General features: G+C 52.0%; 3 long non-coding RNA genes across 4 annotated transcripts; all 3 read left to right on the top strand.

The window, feature by feature from the left end:
- The first annotated feature begins 154 nt into the window (after positions 1 to 154).
- Positions 155 to 3,775, top strand: LOC144248589 (uncharacterized). 2 transcript variants are annotated; one of them, XR_014957772.1, is made up of 4 exons: positions 155 to 607; positions 694 to 860; positions 2,244 to 2,316; positions 2,394 to 2,495. It is a non-coding gene; the product is annotated as an uncharacterized LOC144248589 (long non-coding RNA). The 2 variants fall into 2 exon arrangements; XR_014957771.1 differs by lacking the exon at positions 2,394 to 2,495 and adding an exon at positions 3,696 to 3,775 and having other exon boundaries at positions 157 to 607.
- Positions 3,008 to 3,482, top strand: LOC146766459 (uncharacterized). The gene is made up of 3 exons (XR_014957773.1): positions 3,008 to 3,089; positions 3,168 to 3,209; positions 3,296 to 3,482. It is a non-coding gene; the product is annotated as an uncharacterized LOC146766459 (long non-coding RNA).
- Positions 3,776 to 6,148: 2,373 nt separating the features above from the next.
- Positions 6,149 to 7,513, top strand: LOC146766460 (uncharacterized). Its single transcript, XR_014957774.1, has 5 exons — positions 6,149 to 6,222; positions 6,300 to 6,405; positions 6,932 to 6,995; positions 7,074 to 7,115; positions 7,202 to 7,513. It is a non-coding gene; the product is annotated as an uncharacterized LOC146766460 (long non-coding RNA).
- Positions 7,514 to 7,724: the final 211 nt, after the last annotated feature.

The raw sequence follows: 7,724 nt of genomic DNA on the forward strand, positions 1-7,724 counted from the left end.
GGGGCAGGGATGTGCAAGAAGCATCTCCTAAGGCCATCTAAAGGCAAAAAGTGTCTGTTTTGATCACAGTGCTGAGGTGCTCAGGGCAGAGCAGTTGCGGTGTGTGTCCTGTCACTTGTCTCTGGTACACTGTGTGTTCTTTGGGTCTCTCGGTCCTTTCTTCTCCTCAAAAGCTCTCTCTCCCTGTCCTGTGTCGTGGATGTCTGCACGTATTTTTCCTGGAGCTGTTCCGCCCTGCTGCATAGCCTGTAACAACACAAGTCCTGGGGACTTGAAATTGGCAGTGCAGGGTGTAGTTGGGCTCTAGATTGTATGGGGAGATTGGCTTAATATGTTTAGTTGTGTTAAGTTGTCCTGCAGCCGTTTGACACCAGTCCTAACTTTCTTTCAGATGCTGACAGTTCAAATCTGTGGCCAAGGGCCCCAGTCCTGGGTCAGGGTTTTCCCATGAGCCGGTCTGTGGGATGAGTATTCCTCTTCAACACAGGTTAGTCATTTTTTGCATTTGCAGGGGATGCTTGAATGGTGTCTTTGTCACAGCGGTGTTCTTTGCCTTTATTTTCAGGAGGTCCAGGCAGATAGCAGCAGTCAAGGCCAAGTGTGCCAGGTGAGCAGTGGGCCAAAGCAGTTGTTTGTGCTCAGGTTTCAGGTTTTGGAGCAATTGTATGTATCTGTTCTTGTTTGTGTGTTTAGGGAATCCACCCAGAGTATGCCAAGCCCCTGTCACCAACAGCTGATGGCCTGGATTTCCTGTGCTTGTGAGCCCTCTGGATGTATTTTAGGACTCTGAGATGAAGCCTTGAAATTTTGTATTTCACGATGGCATCCAGGGAGCCTTTGGCAATGGCTGAGGAGTTGCGGTGAGTTGCCGAGGTAGGGAGGGGGAGCCAAGGTCCACTCGTGTTTCAGCCATGTCGAATCACTTTGTCTCTTCTTAACCCAGGCAGACCCTGCGATGACGGTGGCAGCCTCCGAGCCTGGCCAAAGTGCGTGGCCCGAGCATTCTTAGGAGAACGGTGAGTAGCAGGATTGCTGGGTTTTGTCCATTGTGCAGCTAAGATCATGCAGTGATGTTTGGTGTTCTCGATTTTAGCTGAGCACGGGACCACAGCCCGGTGACCATTGGACATTCCCCGCAGGCGAGGCAGCCTCCATTGGCACGCGATGTGGATTCTCATCCCCAGATGCCTGAGAGATAAGTTGAGCGCTCAGGCCCACAGTGGGGATGAAAGCGGGGTGCTTTCATCCCCAGATGGCTGAGAGATAAGTTGAGGGCTCAGGCCCACATTGGGGGTGAAAGTGGGGTGCTGGGAGGGCCTTATGAATGAGCTTTGGGGGCAGGGATGTGCAAGAAGCATCTCCTAAGGCCATCTAAAGGCAAAAAGTGTCTGTTTTGATCACAGTGCTGAGGTGCTCAGGGCAGAGCAGTTGCGGTGTGTGTCCTGTCACTTGTCTCTGGTGCACTGTGTGTTCTTTGGGTCTCTCGGTCCTTTCTTCTCCTCAAAAGCTCTCTCCCTGTCCTGTGTTGTGGATGTCTGCACGTATTTTTCCTGGAGCTGTTCCGCCCTGCTGCATAGCCTGTAACAACACAAGTCCTGGGGACTTGAAATTGGCAGTGCAGGGTGTAGTTGGGCTCTAGATTGTATGGGGAGATTGGCTTAATATGTTTAGTTGTGTTAAGTTGTCCTGCAGCCGTTTGACACCAGTCCTAACTTTCTTTCAGATGCTGACAGTTCAAATCTGTGGCCAAGGGCCCCAGTCCTGGGTGAGGGTTTTCCCATGAGCAGGTCAGTCATTTTTTGCATTTGCAGGGGATGCTTGAAGGGTGTCTTTGCCACAGCAGTGTTCTTTGCCTTTATTTTCAGGAGGTCCAGGCAGATAGCAGCAGTCAAGGCCAAGTGTGCCAGGTGAGCAGTGGGCCAAAGCAGTTGTTTGTGCTCAGGTTTCAGGTTTTGGAGCAATTGTATGTATCTGTTCTTGTTTGTGTGTTTAGGGAATCCACCCAGAGTATGCCAAGCCCCTGTCACCAACAGCTGATGGCCTGGATTTCCTGTGCTTGTGAGCTCTCTGGATGTATTTTAGGACTCTGAGATGAAGCCTTGAAATTTTGTATTTCACGATGGCATCCAGAGAGCCTTTGGCAATGGCTGAGGAGTTGCGGTGAGTTGCCGAGGTAGGGAGGGGGAGCCAAGGTCCACTCGTGTTTCAGCCATGTCGAATCACTTTGTCTCTTCTTAACCCAGGCAGACCCTGCGATGACGGTGGCAGCCTCTGAGCCTGGCCAAAGTGCGTGGCCCGAGCATTCTTAGGAGAACGGTGAGTAGCAGGATTGCTGGGTTTTGTCCATTGTGCAGCTAAGATCATGCAGTGATGTTTGGTGTTCTCGATTGTAGCTGAGCGCGGGACCACAGCCCGGTGACCATTGGACATTCCCCGCAGGCGAGGCAGCCTCCATTGGCACGCGATGTGGATTCTCATCCCCAGATGCCTGAGAGATAAGTTGAGGGCTCAGGCCCACAGTGGGGATGAAAGCGGGGTGCTTTCATCCCCAGATGGCTGAGAGATAAGTTGAGGGCTCAGGCCCACATTGGGGGTGAAAGTGGGGTGCTGGGAGGGCCTTATGAATGAGCTTTGGGGGCAGGGATGTGCAAGAAGCATCTCCTAAGGCCATCTAAAGGCAAAAAGTGTCTGTTTTGATCACAGTGCTGAGGTGCTCAGGGCAGAGCAGTTGCGTTGTGTGTCCTGTCACTTGTCTCTGGTGCACTGTGTGTTCTTTGGGTCTCTCGGTCCTTTCTTCTCCTCAAAAGCTCTCTCTCCCTGTCCTGTGTGGTGGATGTCTGTACGTATTTTTCCTGGAGCTGTTCCGCCCTGCTGCATAGCCTGTAACAACACAAGTCCTGGGGACTTGAAATTGGCAGTGCAGGGTGTAGTTGGGCTCTAGATTGTATGGGGAGATTGGCTTAATATGTTTAGTCGTGTTAAGTTGTCCTGCAGCCGTTTGACACTAGTCCTAACTTTCTTTCAGATGCTGACAGTTCAAATCTGTGGCCAAGGGCCCCAGTCCTGGGTCAGGGTTTTCCCATGAGCAGGTCAGTCATTTTTTGCATTTGCAGGGGATGCTTGAATGGTGTCTTTGTCACAGCGGTGTTCTTTGCCTTTATTTTCAGGAGGTCCAGGCAGATAGCAGCAGTCAAGGCCAAGTGTGCCAGGTGAGCAGTGGGCCAAAGCAGTTGTTTGTGCTCAGGTTTCAGGTTTTGGAGCAATTGTATGTATCTGTTCTTGTTTGTGTGTTTAGGGAATCCACCCAGAGTATGCCAAGCCCCTGTCACCAACAGCTGATGGCCTGGATTTCCTGTGCTTGTGAGCCCTCTGGATGTATTTTAGGACTCTGAGATGAAGCCTTGAAATTTTGTATTTCGAGATGGCATCCAGGGAGCCTTTGGCAATGGCTGAGGAGTTGCGGTGAGTTGCCGAGGTAGGGAGGGGGAGCCAAGGTCCACTCGTGTTTCAGCCATGTCGAATCACTTTGTCTCTTCTTAACCCAGGCAGACCCTGCGATGACGGTGGCAGCCTCCGAGCCTGGCCAAAGTGCGTGGCCCGAGCATTCTTAGGAGAACGGTGAGTAGCAGGATTGCTGGGTTTTGTCCATTGTGCAGCTAAGATCATGCAGTGATGTTTGGTGTTCTCGATTGTAGCTGAGCACGGGACCACAGCCCGGTGACCATTGGACATTCCCCGCAGGCGAGGCAGCCTCCATTGGCACGCGATGTGGATTCTCATCCCCAGATGCCTGAGAGATAAGTTGAGTGCTCAGGCCCACAGTGGGGATGAAAGCGGGGTGCTTTCATCCCCAGATGGCTGAGAGATAAGTTGAGGGCTCAGGCCCACATTGGGGGTGAAAGTGGGGTGCTGGGAGGGCCTTATGAATGAGCTTTGGGGGCAGGGATGTGCAAGAAGCATCTCCTAAGGCCATCTAAAGGCAAAAAGTGTCTGTTTTGATCACAGTGCTGAGGTGCTCAGGGCAGAGCAGTTGCGGTGTGTGTCCTGTCACTTGTCTCTGGTACACTGTGTGTTCTTTGGGTCTCTCGGTCCTTTCTTCTCCTCAAAAGCTCTCTCTCCCTTTCCTGTGTCACGGATGTCTGCACGTATTTTTCCTGGAGCTGTTCTGCCCTGCTGCATAGCCTGTAACAACACAAGTCCTGGGGACTTGAAATTGGCAGTGCAGGGTGTAGTTGGGCTCTAGATTGTATGGGGAGATTGGCTTAATATGTTTAGTTGTGTTAAGTTGTCCTGCAGCCGTTTGACACCAGTCCTAACTTTCTTTCAGATGCTGACAGTTCAAATCTGTGGCCAAGGGCCCCAGTCCTGGGTGAGGGTTTTCCCATGAGCAGGTCAGTCATTTTTTGCATTTGCAGGGGATGCTTGAAGGGTGTCTTTGCCACAGCAGTGTTCTTTGCCTTTATTTTCAGGAGGTCCAGGCAGATAGCAGCAGTCAAGGCCAAGTGTGCCAGGTGAGCAGTGGGCCAAAGCAGTTGTTTGTGCTCAGGTTTCAGGTTTTGGAGCAATTGTATGTATCTGTTCTTGTTTGTGTGTTTAGGGAATCCACCCAGAGTATGCCAAGCCCCTGTCACCAACAGCTGATGGCCTGGATTTCCTGTGCTTGTGAGCTCTCTGGATGTATTTTAGGACTCTGAGATGAAGCCTTGAAATTTTGTATTTCACGATGGCATCCAGAGAGCCTTTGGCAATGGCTGAGGAGTTGCGGTGAGTTGCCGAGGTAGGGAGGGGGAGCCAAGGTCCACTCGTGTTTCAGCCATGTCGAATCACTTTGTCTCTTCTTAACCCAGGCAGACCCTGCGATGACGGTGGCAGCCTCCGAGCCTGGCCAAAGTGCGTGGCCCGAGCATTCTTAGGAGAACGGTGAGTAGCAGGATTGCTGGGTTTTGTCCATTGTGCAGCTAAGATCATGCAGTGATGTTTGGTGTTCTCGATTGTAGCTGAGCACGGGACCACAGCCCGGTGACCATTGGACATTCCCCGCAGGCGTGGCAGCCTCCATTGGCATGCGATGTGGATTCTCATCCCCAGATGCCTGAGAGATAAGTTGAGTGCTCAGGCCCACAGTGGGGATGAAAGCGGGGTGCTTTCATCCCCAGATGGCTGAGAGATAAGTTGAGGGCTCAGGCCCACATTGGGGGTGAAAGTGGGGTGCTGGGAGGGCCTTATGAATGAGCTTTGGGGGCAGGGATGTGCAAGAAGCATCTCCTAAGGCCATCTAAAGGCAAAAAGTGTCTGTTTTGATCACAGTGCTGAGGTGCTCAGGGCAGAGCAGTTGCGGTGTGTGTCCTGTCACTTGTCTCTGGTACACTGTGTGTTCTTTGGGTCTCTCGGTCCTTTCTTCTCCTCAAAAGCTCTCTCTCCCTTTCCTGTGTCACGGATGTCTGCACGTATTTTTCCTGGAGCTGTTCCGCCCTGCTGCATAGCCTGTAACAACACAAGTCCTGGGGACTTGAAATTGGCAGTGCAGGGTGTAGTTGGGCTCTAGATTGTATGGGGAGATTGGCTTAATATGTTTAGTCGTGTTAAGTTGTCCTGCAGCCGTTTGACACCAGTCCTAACTTTCTTTCAGATGCTGACAGTTCAAATCTGTGGCCAAGGGCCCCAGTCCTGGGTCAGGGTTTTCCCATGAGCAGGTCAGTCATTTTTTGCATTTGCAGGGGATGCTTGAATGGTGTCTTTGTCACAGCGGTGTTCTTTGCCTTTATTTTCAGGAGGTCCAGGCAGATAGCAGCAGTCAAGGCCAAGTGTGCCAGGTGAGCAGTGGGCCAAAGCAGTTGTTTGTGCTCAGGTTTCAGGTTTTGGAGCAATTGTATGTATCTGTTCTTGTTTGTGTGTTTAGGGAATCCACCCAGAGTATGCCAAGCCCCTGTCACCAACAGCTGATGGCCTGGATTTCCTGTGCTTGTGAGCCCTCTGGATGTATTTTAGGACTCTGAGATGAAGCCTTGAAATTTTGTATTTCGAGATGGCATCCAGAGAGCCTTTGGCAATGGCTGAGGAGTTGCGGTGAGTTGCCGAGGTAGGGAGGGGGAGCCAAGGTCCACTCGTGTTTCAGCAATGCCGAGTCACTCTGTCTCTTCTTAACCCAGGCAGACCCTGCGAAGACGGTGGCAGCCTCCGAGCCTGGCCAAAGTGCGTGGCCCGAGCATTCTTAGGAGAGCGGTGAGTAGCAGGATTGCTGGGTTTTGTCCATTGTGCAGCTAAGATCATGCAGTGATGTTTGGTGTTCTCGATTGTAGCTGAGCACGGGACCACAGCCCGGTGACCATAGGACATTCCCCGCAGGCGAGGCAGCCTCCATTGGCACGCGATGTGGATTCTCATCCCCAGATGCCTGAGAGATAAGTTGAGTGCTCAGGCCCACAGTGGGGGTGAAAGCGGGGTGCTCTCATCCCCAGATGGCTGAGAGATAAGTTGAGGGCTCAGGCCCACATTGGGGGTGAAAGTGGGGTGCTGGGAGGGCCTTATGAATGAGCTTTGGGGGCAGGGATGTGCAAGAAGCATCTCCTAAGGCCATCTAAAGGCAAAAAGTGTCTGTTTTGATCACAGTGCTGAGGTGCTCAGGGCAGAGCAGTTGCGGTGTGTGTCCTGTCACTTGTCTCTGGTGCACTGTGTGTTCTTTGGGTCTCTCGGTCCTTTCTTCTCCTCAAAAGCTCTCTCTCCCTTTCCTGTGTCACGGATGTCTGCACGTATTTTTCCTGGAGCTGTTCTGCCCTGCTGCATAGCCTGTAACAACACAAGTCCTGGGGACTTGAAATTGGCAGTGCAGGGTGTAGTTGGGCTCTAGATTGTATGGGGAGATTGGCTTAATATGTTTAGTTGTGTTAAGTTGTCCTGCAGCCGTTTGACACCAGTCCTAACTTTCTTTCAGATGCTGACAGTTCAAATCTGTGGCCAAGGGCCGCAGTCCTGGGTCAGGGTTTTCCCATGAGCAGGTCAGTCATTTTTTGCATTTGCAGGGGATGCTTGAAGGGTGTCTTTGCCACAGCAGTGTTCTTTGCCTTTATTTTCAGGAGGTCCAGGCAGATAGCAGCAGTCAAGGCCAAGTGTGCCAGGTGAGCAGTGGGCCAAAGCAGTTGTTTGTGCTCAGGTTTCAGGTTTTGGAGCAATTGTATGTATCTGTTCTTGTTTGTGTGTTTAGGGAATCCACCCAGAGTATGCCAAGCCCCTGTCACCAACAGCTGATGGCCTGGATTTCCTGTGCTTGTGAGCCCTCTGGATGTATTTTAGGACTCTGAGATGAAGCCTTGAAATTTTGTATTTCGAGATGGCATCCAGGGAGCCTTTGGCAATGGCTGAGGAGTTGCGGTGAGTTACCGAGGTAGGGAGGGGGAGCCAAGGTCCACTCGTGTTTCAGCAATGCCGAGTCACTTTGTCTCTTCTTAACCCAGGCAGACCCTGCGATGATGGTGGCAGCCTCCGAGCCTGGCCAAAGTGCGTGGCCCGAGCATTTCTAGGAGAGCGGTGAGTAGAAGGATTGCTGGGTTTTGTCCATTGTGCAGCTAAGATCATGCAGTGATGTTTGGTGTTCTCGATTGTAGCTGAGCGCGGGACCACAGCCCGGTGACCATTGGACATTCCCCGCAGGCGAGGCAGCCTCCATTGGCACGCGATGTGGATTCTCATCCCCAGATGCCTGAGAGATAAGTTGAGTGCTCAGGCCC

Source organism: Lonchura striata, chromosome 11 (genome assembly GCF_050655825.1).
Source record: "Lonchura striata isolate lonStrDom1 chromosome 11, ASM5065582v1, whole genome shotgun sequence".
Lineage (NCBI taxonomy): Eukaryota > Metazoa > Chordata > Aves > Passeriformes > Estrildidae > Lonchura > Lonchura striata.